General features: G+C 46.0%; 1 non-coding gene across 1 annotated transcript; it reads right to left on the bottom strand.

Annotated features, from left to right (window-relative positions):
- Positions 1–14,071: 14,071 nt before the first annotated feature.
- LOC116082901 lies at positions 14,072–14,214 on the bottom strand. The gene has a single exon (XR_004115516.1). It is a non-coding gene; the product is annotated as a small nucleolar RNA SNORA48 (small nucleolar RNA).
- Between the last annotated feature and the right edge of the window lie 3,053 nt (positions 14,215–17,267).

The following is a 17,267-nucleotide window of genomic DNA, read 5'->3' as shown; positions in this document are numbered from 1 at the left end:
TTTTGTATTGTGGAGTGGAACCCAAGACCTCAAGCACATTGAACAAGTACTGGGTCCCGGAGTTACCTCGAAGCCATACATTTGAGACGTTTTCTCCTCTCATTAACAAAAAAGTTTGAAGTCAGCTGCATGTGCATTAACAAAAACATTAGCTTTCTGGGGTTGGCAGAACAGAGGATGAACACTTTGTCCAGTGTGGATTCTGGGCTGCTGCTAGATTCATTTAGGCAAAAACTGTCAAAATGCAAATTCCAGCAGTCCTCTGGGTTAGGGAGGCATGATGCTTTTGCCCCTGGAATCACCGCTTTGCTGCAAGCTGGCCTTGGCTGTTGACTGCAGAGTAGGCAGATGGAATTTGGAGACTGACTGCAACTTGAGACACAAGATCCCATCTAGAGCTTTCCAGAAAGTCCCTATAGACAAGGGGGTAAAGGCTGGAAAGAGAAAGAAGCCAGTGTTGTTGGGGGAAGGAGAGGTGTGAACGGCCTGAAGTAATGTGGTGAGGGGAAGAGATAACCCAGGCTAAAGCTCCGGGAAGAAGAAAAGCCTTGCTTACTCCCAACACCGGGCATCGGGTTTCACACAAAGCCCTTTATCTCCCTGGGGTCTGATGTTATCACAGCTTGCAAACGGTAAACCGTTTATATAACATTTGCTGATTCACAAAATGAAGGTGCGGTGAATTAACCTAATGTGAGAGGGGCCCGGGCCCAAGCTGCAGGGAGTGTAGGCTTCTATCACTGGTGGCCATATTGTCTGTTGGGAAGCAAGGGCAGCAGGAAGGGGGGTTGGGGTTGTGATAGAAGAGGGGGCCGGGCGGCCCAGGGAGGCTGGTCGTCTAGGCTGTTCCTCTGGTTTTTCTGGGTTGGTGTGTGGTGTTTGTGTGTGTGCGCGTGTGCGTGTGTGTGTTTGTGGGTGATGTGTGTGTGGTGTGTGTGTGTGTGTCCCTGAGTCTGCAGCAGAGGTGACTCTGGCTTCCTCCATAGGAGAATTTTCATAAAGTCTTATCCTTTGGCAAGGTGATTGTTGGAGCTTTGCTGTGATGTTACATGAGAGGAAGAGCCAGGCTTCTTATATATGTCAATCTTAAATAGAAGAATTGTTCTAAGACTAGGAAAAGGGTAAAGAATCAAGAAGTTTGCTGTGTACCGTGCACCCAACATGACTTCTATAGCCCTTTATCATTTACAGGGGAAAAACGCCGTTCAAAAAAAAAAAAAAATCCATTGCACCTAATTTTCGGCACACAGAATCTAACCGGTGCTGTTTAGTTAGGGTTTCACGTCGCATGCGCAGTTGCTGTAAATTGTATTGTCAGATTTTCTACCCATGTGTCTGTTTATACTTTGAAGTGAATTATAATCGGACCTCAGTATGAAAGACAAGAGCCAGTGATCTTATATATCACTCCGCGGGAGTTATTATTTTCCACCTTTCCGTCTTCCTTTTTGCCCCCCACCCCCACCCCGCCCCCAGGAATCCAAGCGGCGGGTCCTTTTTCATCGACCAACCACGGGAAATGGGGTGGAGCTCTGGCGTCATCTAGTGGCAGCAAAGGAGCTGTGCACCTGGAAGTCTCGGCATGGAGGTGGGGGGAAGACCAAACAGTTTCTTTCACACCAAGCGTTGACTGGGCAAACCCCTGGCGGTGCTGCATGGCATTCAGCAGGTTTTCCTGCTGAGTCTAGAGTGGCAACATGCTTCGTGGGCTTAAGCTTGAACCCTCAGAGAAAGTCTAGCCATCCAAATAACTCAACGCCGTGGTATCTAATTGAGGTCTACAATAGTGGCTTGTTTCTCCGAGAAGGGCAAAAACAATTTCAAAAGGAATTCCATCCCATGGTTCTGAACTTCTGTTCCCACGAGAAGCATCAGAGGCTTGGAGGGGTGCAAAGTTGTGCGTGCTATAACAGGGCCCTTGAACCGGTCTGCCCCTGACGTCCCATCAGGACACAGCATTTCCTACATTAATATTTGGCCCATCACCACAGCAGGCTGTCCCTTTGGTAAGTGTCAGTATGTGGAAGGAGATGGAATGTGGGTGGGCAGAGCTGTCCCTATGTTCTGAAAAACACGGGCGGGCTCACGCCCGGAGTGGAGAGGAAGTCCAAAGAGCAGCTTCAGGTAAATGAGTCTCAGGGGAGTCTGTATTAATAATAGTGCTCTCTAAAACTAACCTTGCCCAGGCACCTGCTGTGTGGATCACGTGGTCTCGCGTTCTCAGGGAGGAGTCTGTGTGAGGATGGAGCCATTTGCATTTGACCCAGATGCTTGGACAGAGGAAGTAGGGGCAGGGAGTAGTTCACCCCGGCCAGGCTAGATCCTGGCTAGGCATGCTTCTGCCAATCTCACTTTAGCTGGCCGATGTTCTCTGAGCTTCCTGGCAGCTGTAGATTTACACAGAGCAGTAGAGCAGCTGCTGTTATCCCCAGGAGGACTGCGAGTAGCCACCCGGCTGGCTAGTTTTTCATCATCTTGACACAGCTAGGGACACTGGGGAAGAGGGAATCTCAGTTGAAATCAATGCCTCCATCAAACTGGCCTGGAGGGTTTCTTCTTGATTAATAAATAATGTTGGAGGGCTCAGCCCAGCCTGGAAGTGCCACCCTTGGGCTGGTGGTCCCAGAGTTATATAAAAAAGCAAGCTGAGCAAGCTATGGAGACCAACTCAGCAAGCAGCATTCCTCCATGGTCTCTGCTTGAGTTCCTGCCTCCAGATTCCAGTCCTGACATCCTCTCCTAAGTTGTTTTTGGTCAACATTTTATCACAGCAACTGAAAACTGAACTAGGACACATGAACACACAGGAAAAAAAATAGTGCCCAGAACTATGGGAAGACCACTCTCAACTGTGGGCTCCTCTGTGGCCTGTCTTGGTCAGAGTTTTACTGCTGTGAACAGACACCATGACCAAAGCAACTCTCCCCTCCCCCCTCCCCCCACCTTTGGTTTATGGAGACAGTGTTTCTCTGAGTAGCCCTGACTGTCCTGGAACTCACTCTGTAGACCAGGCTGGCCTTGAACTCAGAAATCCACCTGTCTCTGCCTCCCAAGTGTTGGGATTAAAGGTGTGCACCACCACTGCCCAGCCCAAGGCAGTTTAATTGGGGCTGGCTTATAGTTTCAGAGCTTCGGTCCATTGTCATCAAGATGGAAGCATGGCAGTATCCGGGCCGACACAGGGCTGGAGGAGCTGAGAGTTCCACTTCTTGTTCCGAAGGCAGTTTGGAGAAGACTGGCTTCTAGGCAGCTAGAATGAGGGTCTTAAAGCCCATGCCCATAGTGACACACCTACTCCAACAAGGCCACACCTCCTAATATTGCTACTCCCTGGGCTAAGCATATACAAACCATCACATTCCACTCCCTGCCTTACCATCCATAGGTTTATTTAAACACATGAGTCTATGGGATCCATACCTAGCCATAACGTAATTTAAAAATACATTTACTCCAACTTCCAAAATCCCCAGAGTATATAGCAGTCTCAATAATGTTAAAAGTTCAAAGTCTCTTCTGAGATTCATCCAATCACTTAACTGCAACTCCCAAAATAAGACAGGAAACCAGCTGGACAAACTCCAAACTGCATCTCTTTGTCTGGTGTCAGAGCAGTCTTCAAATCACCAACTCCTTTCTCATCTTTGTTGACTGCAACAAACTTCTTTCTCCTGGGCTGGTTCCACTCCCTGTTAGCAGCTTTCCTCGGCAGATAGCCCATGGCTCTGGCATCTTTAACATCTTGGAGTCTTCAAGTCAACTTCAACTTCACAGCTTCTTGTTCCAATGTCTGGGATCCACACCTGATCTTCTGGGCTCCTCCGAAGGACTTGGCTCACTTTTCCAGCTTTAGCACTGGCTTTTTTCCTTCTTTAGCTCTGTAGGCTCTGGTTGACACTGCACTGATGCTGCTGTTCTTGGTGGTCATCCCATGGTACTGGCATCTCCAATACACTGGGGAATTCTGCTGCAACTAGGCCCTACCAATAGCCACTCAAGGGCTCTCTTCATGGTGCCAAGCCTCAAATCCTTTGCATGATCCCTTCAGTCCTGGGCTGTCAACTGCAACTGAGGCTGCACCTTCACCAATGGCCTTCCCTGGCCTCTCACAGTGCCAAGCCTCAGCTGCTCTCCATAACTTCTTCATACCTTCAAAACCAATACCACCTGGGTGATTTTTATAGATTACCAAGTCCAGCTGCAGCACGAGACTATCTTTGCTATCTCTGGAACACAATTTCATTGTGCTCTCAGAAAACAATTTCCAGATTTCACTTCAGTGATGCTGGTCTCTTCTTACTCACTGCTAACTTCTTAGCACCAGCTAACCAGTATCAGTTGTCCCAGTAGCCCCTTCTTTTCTGGACTCCAAAGCCAGAGCCATGTGGCCAAAGCTGCAGAGTTCTGATGCTTGTTGGAGCTGGAACATGGACCCCCCTTATTCCATTACCAGCTTGGCTGTCCTGGAACTTGCTCTGTCTCTGTCTCCTGGGATTAAAGGTGTGGTCCACCATGCCTGGATTTAAGATGTTCTCCACCTAGAACTTGTTCTGTCCCAGGCTGGCCTTGAACTCAGAGATCTGTTTGACTTTGTCTCCTGGGATTAAAGATGTGTACTACCATGCCTAGACCTAAATTTAGCTGAGTGAGATCTTGCCCCAAGTCCTACTCCCTTAATCTGTTTATTCCTAGAACATAGGATTCTACTTCCTGTTGCCCCTTTAATACTTGAACTATATACTTCATATTTTTCCTTTCTTAGCTTGCTCCTTTTTATTAGAACTCTTCATAAGAGTTAACTTTAGGGCTGGAGAGATGGCTCAGTGGTTAAGAGCACTGACTGCTCTTCCGAAGGTCCTGAGTTCAAATCTCAGCAACCACACCGTGGCTTACAACCATCTGTAATGAGATCTGATGCCCTCTTCTGGTGTGTTTGAAGACAGCTACAGTGTCCTCACATACATTAAATAAATAAATAAACAAATAAATAAATACATCTTTAAAAAAAAAAAAGAGTTAACTTTAGGGGCTTAGTAGTTAAAAAGCACTGACTGCTCTTCCAGAGGTCCTGAGTTCAACTTCCAGCAACCACATAGTGGCTCACAACTATCAATCACATGGTGGCTCACACCCATCTGTAATGGGATCCAATGCCCTCTTCTGTTGTGTCTGAAGACAACTATAGTGTACTCATATAAATAAAATAAATAAATTCTTTTTTTTTAAAGAGTGAACTTTAGTAACCATACAACAGAATTTATACCAGGCTGTTTTGAGACTTTCTTTTTAAAAAGAATTAATTTAATTGCTTTTAAGCAATTAATCTAAATCTCTTTACCTCAGCCTCAGGTAGACTCTTGGGGCAATGGGGAAAGGCAGCCATTTTCTTCACCAAAATATCACAAAACAACAACAACAACAACAACAACAACAACAACAAAAACAGTCTCTAGGCTACATACATTCTTCTCTGTTGAAACACCTTGGGCCATCAGGTCTACACAGTTCAAATCACCCTCGGCACCACTGTCTTCCATCTTTCTTCTAGAATGGCTCAGTAAGCCCCATTTAAAGCATCCCATGGGTTTTCAAATCTACATTCTTCCAAACAAAAACATGGTTAGGCCTATCACAGTCCCTGAAACTGTCTTTTAGGGTTTTACTGCTGTGAACAGACACCATGACCAAGGCAACTCTTATAAAGGACAACATTTAACTGAGGGTAGCTTACAGGTTCAAAGGTTCAGTCCATTATCATCAAGGTGGGAACATGGCAGCGGTCCAGGCAGGCATGGTACAGGAGGAGCTGAGCATTCTACCTCTCCATCTGAAGGCTGCTAGCAGAGTACTGGCTTCTAGGTAGCTAGGATGAGGGTCCTAAAGCCCATGCCCACAGTGACACACATACTCCAACAAGATCACACCTCCTAATAGTGCCACTCCCTGGACTAAGCATATACAAACCATCACAGGCCTCTTCACCCCAGGTCCCCATGAACACTTCTTGAGCATCCCTACTGTTGGGTGGCAGGAAGCACTCAGCCATAGATCTTCCCTTTTGTCTCCAGCACTGCCACAAGACACACAAGGCAGGAAGGCCACTGCTGCCTAAGTGGACTGGTGGAGGGCAGTGAGACCTTGGGGTGGCCGAGGGTTTGGAAATTGTTGTATTGGCTGAGGGGTTAGACAAAGCATGCCTAATTAACCCTTCCTGTGAGAAGGCTGGCATCCTTCTGTCCCTCCTTCTATTCATTCCAGGATCCAGGGCCCCATGCATGCAAAGACATTACCACTGAGGTCACATCCAGCCCAGAGAACCAGAATTTGGTTGATTTTCAAGATTCTGGGCTCCAGGCTTTGCCTTGGTTGTCTTGGTGGTTGGTCAGGATATTGGATAACTCTGAACTCCAGATGGAGACAAGAGCCAGCTAGATGAGTCTGCAGAACAGACTTGGCCTGATAAAATGTGGCCAGATATATGATAAATGTCACCAGAAATATCAGGGCTCGTTTGCCCTTTAATAGAGGCAGTCCTCAGCAAGAAAAGTTTGTCTCCTTGCCGCTCTGCTGAAGTACTGCTGAAGTAAGAGAAGCAGCTTGAAGAAAGCCCATCCCTGGGCTAGCCTGTGCTCCTAGTGGTTTCATTTTAAGTAGTTTTTTTTTTTTTTTTTTTTGCCTTTGTCCATTTTTTTTTCTTTTTAAAGATTTCTTTATTTTATTGTACACACAGGCAGGTGCCTGGGTGACCATAAGGTGTCAGATCCCCTGGATCTGGAGTTACAGGTTATGAACTACCTCGTGGGTGCTGGGAATCTAACGTAGGTCCCTCTGTAAGAGCACTAAGTGCTCTTAACCCCTGAGTAAACCTCTCTCCATCCCCAGCTATTTTTCAAAGACAATAAAATAAAAAGAACTTTAAAAAGAGTGAACACACACACACACACACACACACACATGCATATCTGCATCCATCCCCAGGAGTCCCTCAACCATAGTATACAACACTCTGCTGCAGAGGCAAGGACAGGGACAGGAGAATGAAGGCCAATGAAGTCAAGGGACTCTTACTTTTTCTGACAACTTAGTCCCAGAGATCCGTTTCTGCTATTGTTAAAACTCCAGAGAAAGGAAGGGCACCCCCGCCACAGTCCTGGCCCCTCTCCTTTCTCTGCTGAGCAGAAGTTGCTTCCAGTTCTGCGCTGCAGTTGTCAGGAGTGGTCAGGACACGCTCCAAGCACTTACCTGCGACTTCGTTCCACAGGCAGCAGGCTCTGGGTTTTCTTTGGTTTGGCACATGTTCTTCACAAACAGGCCTGGCGAGCCCAGTTGCCCAGTGAACATTGAGCATTTGTGGGGTGGACACAGCCTCTTTAGGGCTTCCAGAAAAATCACCCAAGGAGCAAAAGCTCCTCCTTAGACCCACAAAGCCAAGGAGCCGGGGTTTGCATCTGTTTTCCTCTCCGGCATGGTGTATTTGCACAAGCGTAGCGAACCTCTTGTGAATTACTTCACTCTTCGCAAACACCCAGCCCAGCCTTCAAAATCGCCCAGGGATCTTTTCATCAGTTCAAAGGAAAAATGTGTTATTTCAATCTACTAATGTATCTCTTCAGAGCTGCAGAGTTATCACGTCATGTAATATGCATGCCGCACCTGGGGGTTGGGGGTGGGAACTTTACGTGCTGTGTGTGTGTGTGTGTGTGTGTGTGTGTGTGTGTGTGTTATGGATTTTCCAGTGTGTATACTTAATAACCATGCTGACTTGGCTGTACCTTTGTGTTTTCAGGCTAAGTCTAGACACATGCTTCTTTTCTTTCTTTTTTAAAAGATGGCATTAGATCAATGTCGCCGGAATGTTTTATTTTTGACTCTCTGTGTGCAGGGACAGGGAGTCATCCTGGGAAGGATGGAAGCAGGCAGTGTAGGAGTGATTTTTTTTTTTTCTTAACCATGGGCCACTTTGGCACCTGTGGAATGCCAAGATAGCCAAACAGCAGTAGGAGGAGGCGTCACCTTTGTCTTACAGAGATCTCTTTAAAGCCCACCACATCCATGCTCAACCAATATCTGTGGGGGATACAGCTGAGAGAATCAATGGCATGTAGATGTGGGCCTCATTAAAGACCAGCTAGATCAGTGGTTGGCAACTTTCCTAAAGCCATGATCTTTTAATACTGTCCCTTATGTTGTGATGCGCCCCAACCATAATATTATTTTTTTGCTACTTCATAATTGTAATTTTCCTACTGTTATGATTTACAATGTACATATCTGATATGCAGAATATCTAATATATGACCCCAATGTGGTTGCAACCCATAGACTGAGAACTACTGGAATAGAGTAATTTTATTTAGTTAGTTAGTTAGATAGTTCTAGGAAGAGCTGGTCTTGAACTTTTTTTTTGTTTGTTTGTTTTTTTCGAGACAGGGTTTCTCTGTATAGCCTTGGCTGTCCTGGAACTCACTCTGTAGACCAGGCTGTCCTGGAACTCACTCTGTAGACCAGGCTGGCCTCGAACTCAGAAATCACCTGCCTCTGCCTCCCAAGTGCTGGGATTAAAGGTGTGCACCACCACTGCCCGGCGGGCTCAAACTTTCTATGTAGTTAAGGAGGACTTTGAACTCCTGATCCTCCTGCCCCTACCACCTAAGTGTTAGAGAGTGTACACATAAGCCGCCATAGCCAACTTCCAACTAGAATCACTAGAACAAAGAGTGAAGTTACAGTGTGAAAACATTTGGTGCAGTTGCTTGAAATTCCATTTGTACAGCCCTCCCTTGTCTCTCTAGAAGGGACACACTCCAAGAAAGAATACTGCAACACCCTCTTCTGGCCTCCTCAGATATCACGCATGCATGTACATAGACATATAAGTACATAGACATATGGAGGCAAAACACAAACACATAAAAACTCATATGAAGGAAGTCAGGGCAGAAACTCAAGGCAGAAGCTTAGAGGCAGGAAGTGAAGCAGAGGCTACAGAGGAGTGTTGTTTACTGGCTGTCATTCAGGGATTGTTTTCTTTTTTTTTTTAAAGCCATTTATTTTATGTATATGAGTGCTCTATCTGGATGTATACTTGCATGCCAGAAAAGGGCATTGGCTCCACTGTGTGGTTGCTAGGAATTGAACTCAGGACCTCTGGAAGAGCAGCCAGTGCTCTTAACCATTGAGTCATGTCTCCAGTTCCATGGATTGTTTTCTTTCTCTCTTGCTTTCTTTCTTTCCTTCCTTCCTTCCTTCCTTCCTTCCTTCCTTCCTTCCTTCCTTCCTTCTTTCTTTCTTTCTTTCTTTCTTTTTTCTTCCCTTCCTCCTTTCCTTCCTTCCTTTCTTTTTTTGTTTGTTTTATTGGTTTTTCAGACAGTGTCTCACTATGTTTACCTTTGAAATAAAGTTTTCCTTTTTTTTTCTTTTCTATTTTGCACTATTCGTGGACTTATTTCACTTGAATAACATGCCAAGAACCTGGAAACTCTCCGTTTAGACCTTAATCATCAGTTACAAACTGAACCTGAAATATCAACTATAGGCCGCGCCTCTTCCTGATCCAGGGGCTTGCTTTCCGCTGCCTCAGTGTCCCTTGGACAAGCATGCTCGGGGAAAATCACACAGAAATTTCCAGAAAGAGGCACTTCTTAAGTTTTTAATAACATTTGTTATGATATGTTTCTGTAATCAGCCTGTTGTATTATTGGCTTTCTTTCTTACTAGAGCTAATTTGCACATTAAGCTTTCTCTTAAGTGTGTCAGGCCATCACCACACACACAGTTTGGTACTAGCTGCACTTTCAGGAATCTGGGGGAATTTGGGCTTCATCCCTGGGGATGAGAGAGACCTCTTCTCAGAATGGTTGTTCTGAGGGGAGGTACAGTGTTAGGCTCCTTCAAGCACATGCTCACATTGTCATCAACCAATCAGAGTGTAGCCTTGTCCCGTGGGATATCGTTTGAAGACTTCATCTTTGACATGCACTGTTTGCCCACAGACACGAGTTCATAGCTGCAAGTCTGTAAGCCATGCCTGGACAACAGTCATCTCAGGCTTGGGATAGAATAGAAGGCGTTGCTGATGGTAAGCAAAGGGGTTCATTGTTGCTGTTTTGTTTTGTTTTGTTGTTTGAACCGCTGGGTTGCTCTGGCCCTCTTGTTATAGCTTCCATAGCAAACAAGTCTTTCCATAGCCCCTCCCGTGCACTCACAAACATTAGATGAGCTTCAGGAGGGCATGTAGGGGCTGATGAAACAGTGAAAGCTGAACCAGCAGTTTATACAGCAAAGAGGACCTGAACTAGAGACTGTCTGAGAGCTGAAAGATGGCAAAGTGTGGGTTGGTTCCATTGGGACCACACTCTGAAGATTTTCACTGTCCTGCCATGAGTCCGTAACCAACTGTGAAAACAGAATAAACTTCTCTTTGGGGGTAAGAAATAAATCTTAGTGAATAGAAGACCTGTAAAAAACAAAAACCAAAAAAAACAACAAAACCTGATGAGTCATGAAAACTCACATTAGTAGTGCCAGCATGCATTAACTCCTAATATATCGGTAATGCCAGCATGCATTTTAAAGGCTGGTTGGCTCTGGACAATAGGGATCTACCTGCCACTTAATGTTATATCCTATATCCAGCATGAAACATTTTTAAAATGAACTGCATTTCCATAGTTTTATTTCCAATAAAAACGTGTTTTTGAAACAGCTCTTGTCCCATCTCACCCTTGAACAGTGGTGCTTCTCTCTGGCTTTAGCCCCACACAGTTAAAACCTTCTGTGGGTCTAGGCACGACTGGTCCAAGTTTTAAGCCTCATTAACTAGTCACAATGACAGGGTTTAGGGATGTCCTCAGGATGAGAATTTCATCATTAATGAACTATGACGGTGTGTCCAATAGACTAGAAATAAGAAGTTGCAAGCGTTTCTGTTCTTTGAGAATATACTGGTAAGAGATTTTAAGTAAAAGAACTTTCGGGCATCTTTTTCATATTTTTGTATTAAGAAAATTTTATTGAGAATTTTAACATTGAGGCTATACAGCTCCCAGCCTATGGCACCATCGCTTAGAGTGACTTCTGTAAAATCCCTGAAAGAAGAGCTCTCTGGGAGCTTAAATGGAGCTCTGCAGAGCAAGATGAACCTTCTACCACGACATAGCCTTGAGCAGAAATACATATTAAAGCTCACTTAGTCCCACACAGAACCGACCCATGGCGTCAGTGTTCTCCGGACTCCTTTAGGAAATCCTTGTGAAGGGGAGTTGCAAGGTACGGTGTATACAGTGGACTCTAGTGAGCTTTATGTGCCCCTAGCCGTTACCTAAGATGATGGGCAACCTAAAGGGGTGGAGTTTATTTTAGCTCACATTATTGGAAGTTCCAGTCCACCTCTGGTCACCCCTGCTACCTCTGGAACTGTGGTGGTGAAGCAAAGAGAACAAAAGAGAGGAAGAGGAACTGGGAGGGAGGGGGGAGGGGAAGGGGGATGCCTAGGCTCCTGATATCCTCTTTGAGAGCATTCCATCTGAAGACCACGTGAGTCTTTGAGGTCATTTGGGACAGAGCACAAGGACTGTCTGTGCTGAGCCACTGCCTGTGGGGTGTGGACTGGGTCATGGCTCCCACAGAGAGATGCAGAGGGCGGGGCGGGGCAACAGTTCTTTGGAAATTGGAAACGTCTCTCCCCTCATCTGGGGCAACCGCACTGAGACTCCCTCTGTTCTTCCAGGGAATGGCTTCCTGGTTCTGAGGTTCTGAAATGGCCGCATTGCTCTCTCACAGGCGATTTCACAAGAGGCTCATCCAGAACCGCCACTGAGCAGAGCTATGCTCGGTCGGTCCGGGGTCATGCCAAGAGCTGAGCGGCTAAGCTGCCACATTAGGGACTCACAGTGACTTCCCTTTGATCTTGTTTTTCATGGCATCGATAATCATCTCAACTTCAGTTACCAAAAGCAAATATTTGGAGAGGTACCTTGGCTGAAATTCACCTGTCTTTGAACCCCACTGAGCCAAAGTGGCATGGATACGAGGTTGGTAGCCACCCACCTCGCTCTCCCCACTCCTTTTACTTTCCTTGAATAGACAGCATAACATGCAGAAGGAACATGTGATAACATTCTTAAGAACTGCTCAAAAGTGGGCTTTCATGAGGGGGAGTCCCCTTTAAAACATAAATAGTTTAACTAATTACTTGATAACTTCCTATGATGTATTTTAGTTATAATCACTCCTGCTCTTCCCAGATCCATCCCCAACATCCTTATCCACCATCATCCCTGTCCTTTTTTGTTTTGAATCCATCAAATCCAATTTGTGCTGCCCAAATACCCTTGGATGTAGGCTCTACCCGGAAGCATGGTAGATCTTCTAGAGAGTCACACACTTGAAGGGAAGTGGGAAAGGGTCCCTTTTTAGGAAGCCTCCTGTTGGGGATTCTCTGGTCCAGGATACACAGGGCGCATTAGTAAACTTGCCCTCTGTACTGGCTGGTTTTGTGTGCCAACTTGACCCAGGCTGGAGTTATCACAGAGAAGGGAGCTTCAGTTGGGGAAGTGCCTCCATGAGATCCAGCTGTGGGGCATTTTCTCAATTAGTGATCAAGAGGGTAGGGCCCCTTGTGGGTGGTGCCATCCCTAGGCTGGAAGTCTTGGGTTCTATAAGAAAGCAGGCTGAGCCAGCCAGAGGAAGCAAGCCAGTAAGGAATATCCCTCCATGGCCTCTGCATCAGCTCCTGCTTCCTGACCTGCTTGAGTTCCAGTCCTGACTTCCTTTGGTGATCAAAAACAATGTGGAAGTAAGCTGAATAAACCCTTTCCTCCCCAACTTGTTTCTTGGTCATGATGTTTGTGCAGGAATAGAAACCCTGACTAAGACACCCTCCTATAATTAACATTCAAGAGAATCAACATCAAAAGAAAAAACTGAGTCTACACAGTGGCGTAAGCTGGCACTCACAGCACCCAGGAAACTGAGGCAGGATGAGCACAAGCTGAAGATAAATAAGTCTGATCTACACAGTGAGAGCCTGTCTTCACACATACACATACACACACATACATACACACACACAAACACACACATACACAACCATGCACACACATATACACACATGCACACACATGTACACACACATATACATATATGCACACACGCACACACATATTTACACACATGCACACATATATACACATATACATATATATACACATGTGCACACATACATATATATACACATACACACATGCATGCACATGCATATACACATACATATATATATACACATACACACATGCATGCACATGCATATACACATGCACACATACACATACACGAATGCTCACATGCATATATGCATAGGGAGATGGCTCCATGGGTGGAAGCACCTGCTATATAAGCATGAGGATCTGAGTTTACATCTTTAGAACCCACATAAAAAGTTAGGCATGGTCATGTGTGCACATGTGCATGTAACCCCTGGACTATGAGGGTTGAGACAGGAGGACTGCTGCCAGCTTGGTTCCAGATCCAAAGCACAAGGTAGAGAGTGATAGAATCAGACATCCAAAGCCCTCCCCTGTCATTTAGTCATTTCTATGCAAGTATGGGCACGCATATCCCCTGACATGCACGGAAATCTTACATATTTACCACACAGACAGACAGACACACACTCACATGCATGGGAAGATTATTTTGTGTCATGGTTTTGGAAGGTTCCCATCCATGGTTGACTGGTCCTGGTTTGTTTGTTAGTTTGTTTGTTTTCTTTTCTTCTTTTCTCTTCTCTTTTCCCTTCCTTCCTTCCTTTTATTTTCGAAACAGGGTACCTCTGACTGCCCTGACCAGAGACATCCCCATGTTCTCACAGTGTCCAGTGACCATGGACATTGACACTGAGCCCTGCCACTACATAGCCCCAGACTTGGCTCTCAGTGGCAGCTCAGGCTGGGACCTCACCCTGGTCCCAAGTGGCAGGGCTGGCCACTCATAACAGGCTACTCCTCTCCACTGCAAGGGTCCAGTTCCATCTCTCTTCGTAACACTCAGTCCGCTCCTCTTCTCTTGCATCTTACGTATCCTAGGCATAAAAAAGCATTGACCACCAAGCTCGGCATCAAGCTAGGATGAGCAAAGGACTGCCACTGCTCTGCCCCTGACTGATGGAAGACCACCACCACCAACAAGGTGTGTCTTTGCCCATTGCTGAGGGCAGGGCGGGGCAAGACCACAGATTCTTAGTGTTCCTCTTAGAGTTCATTAAATTTGACACTTGGTATCAGTCATCTCTGTATATGAAAACCTATGTTAGTGTTGTTATCAAATGTCTAGAGCATGCCAGGCACTCTGCTGAGTACTCAGGGGCCTTGTGAATGAGATGAACAAGATTTCATTTTTGCCCCCTCCACTGAAACAGAGGGTTCCCATTTAGTCGTGTCAGTGATGGCTGCTGTTTCTCCATTTCCACTCTGTGCCAGACGCTGAGCACAATAAGTGATTTTCAAGCAGTCTCTGGAACAGAGAGGTTTGTGTGTTTGTTTGTTTGTTTGTTTGTTTAAAGGGATTGGCTGTAATTGTTAGGGATTAAAGAAGGTGTAAAGCCCCAGTTCAGTGTCAGCCCACAGCAGTGATCTGGGAAATCCAGCTCCCATATTCATAACTCAGGCATCTTGATTCTTAGTATCACATTTTAATGTGTTTGAGTATTTTGTCTTCCATGTATTCGTGTGCACCATGTGCATGCTTGATGCCCTTAGTGGTCAAGGAGGGCATCAGATGTCTTCCAGCCCTGGACTTACAGGCAGTTAGGAGCCTCCATATGGGTGCTGGGAACTGAACCTGGTCCTGTACAAGAGAAGCAAGGGCGCTCAAGCCCTCAGCCATCTCTCCAGCCCTGCATCTCTTTCTAACGCATCACTGTCTTCTCTGTGCTCAGAACAGATGATAGATGTTTATTAAGCAAATGATGAGCTAAAGGGTAAAGGGCAGTCACCTCCTCAGTAAAACAGAACAGGCATGGAGTCACTTTTGTCACCGGGGGAAGTGGGGATGCATGAAAAGTGAAGACGAGACATGAGCCAGTCTGTGGCAGGCACCTCTGGCTGTTTGCACACTCCAGCTACTCACAATGTGGCGTCATGGAGTACTGAGAAAGGCCCCAATGTCCCCCCTTCAGTCTTGGAAATGTTCTGGACTTAACATGAACCACACAGTACACTCCTAACTATGCTTGCATTTTGTAGGAAGAGTGACTCCAGGGGAGCTGGTGTGGGAAGGCCTGTTGTCTACAGCTTTTCTTGTACAGCTTGGCTTACATTGTATTTCACAAAGGTCACTTCACATGAGCTCACATACATCTTCACGGGACATAATGTTACAGCCACCAAGCCAGATGAGCCAAGTTTGCTGACTGCAGGGGACTAAGCCTGAGTGAACACAGGAATCTGCGTGGCCACCATGAACAGGAGCAAACAGGTTCTGAGCAAGAAACTGGGGTGCTTCGATCCCCAGATCACTTCTTCACTTGCTCATAACTCCCTGCCCTTTTGTTGTTGTTGATGATGTTGATGTGAAACCTTTCTTTTTTTTTTTAAAGATTTATTTATTTATTTTATGTATATGAGTACACACTGTAGCTATACAGATAATTGTGAGACTTCATCTGGTTGTTGGGAATTGACTTTTAGGACCTCTGCTCGCTCTGGTCAACTTTGCTTGCTCATTCAGTCCCTGCTCACTCTGGCCCAAAGTTTTTTTTTAATTTGTTATTATAAATAAGTACACTGTAGCTGTCTTCAGATGCACCAGAGAGGGCATCAGCTCTCATTACGCGTGGTGTGAGTCACCATGTGGTTGCTGGGATTTGAACTCAGGGTCTTCGGAAGAGCAGTCGGTGCTCTTATCCGCTGAGCCATCTCACCAGCCCAGAAACATTTCTTGTCTGATGCTAGGTCATGTCTGCCTAGAGGTAAATGTTCCTGTAGACTTTCTACCAGAGTCATAAAGCCTTTCTTGAGCTGAGGAAAAATAGTATTCATTTAAGTTGGTGGCTTCAGATGATGATGAATTCAAAGTCTGACTTATTAATGAAGATATCCTCCCTCACATTCTCTCTGTCTCTCTCTCTTTCTCATACACAATCATACAATTTCCATAGGCTTACTCGCATGCTCATACAAATTCACCTAACATACACATACACACACACACACACATACACACACACACACACACACACACACACACACACACCTGCCCATTTCTAACCCAACTTACCTCCACATGCTCCCACATGTGGACACACTGACCAGAGCCCACACGTCTCAGTTTGGCCACACAAACCATGGTGAAGGGTCATTCTTCCATGGACAACAGATGATGGCTGTGTGGTTCTACATAGCAAGAGGGAGGAAGTCTGAGGGGAAGGGCTTCACAGCCGGGAGTAATTTTTCACACCAACAAAGACACCATTCTTCCAGGTTCTGACAGGGAGGGATGCCAAGTCAGAGCGGGAGAAGGAACTGGAAGGACACAGTGGAGGTATGGAAGTTGGGCTCCATTCCACAACTCTGTTGTTACTGGAAGAGGTGGACTCAGAGTGTGGTTGCTCGTGTCTCATTACCAGGGACCCGTGTTTCATTCTGGTGGGGACCGCTGCCCCTGAAGGCAAAATGAAGGAGGAAGGCATATGACCTTATTGGAGCAAATGCTCATGTAAGCAACAACTGCCCTCTGTCACCTCCACCTCTGTCACCTCCACCTCTGTCACCTTTAAGGCCATGGGAGTTGCCTCTGAGCAGTATGTGTCTGAGAATAGCTGCCAGTCTCCAGTCTCCTGTAGAACAGAGTACTGCTTGGATGAACTAAGTCACTGAGGGCTCTGGTTCTGGGGAGCCAGGCTCTGAATGAGACTCCCCTGATTGATTTGTGCCCTCACTGGGAATGGAGAATATACAGAATGGCTTAACCTAGGGCTGAACAAGGAAGAGTCAATCCTGGGGATTTCTCACAGCCACATTCTTATAGGGCTCTTCTAGGCAGCCAGCCAGCCATAGCCCAGCATGAATGGTCAGGTGTATGAGGTTAACTCCACCACACACCTACAAAGGTGCTTCCTCCTATAGCCAAGCTATGACCCCCTGAGAAATGCACCTTCTGTCTACAGACTGCCCCTTGTGTGGAGAATGTATTGCATTTTTTTATTCTCTCTAAAGTCACATGTCTGGATCTTACCATAAGCGTGAATGTGCACAGCAAGAGGTCCTGAT

This window comes from Mastomys coucha, unplaced genomic scaffold (genome assembly GCF_008632895.1).
Source record: "Mastomys coucha isolate ucsf_1 unplaced genomic scaffold, UCSF_Mcou_1 pScaffold7, whole genome shotgun sequence".
NCBI classification, from domain to species: Eukaryota; Metazoa; Chordata; class Mammalia; order Rodentia; family Muridae; genus Mastomys; species Mastomys coucha.
The sequence above is the reverse complement of the archived record's forward strand: the minus strand, read 5'-3'. Positions and strand labels throughout refer to the sequence as shown.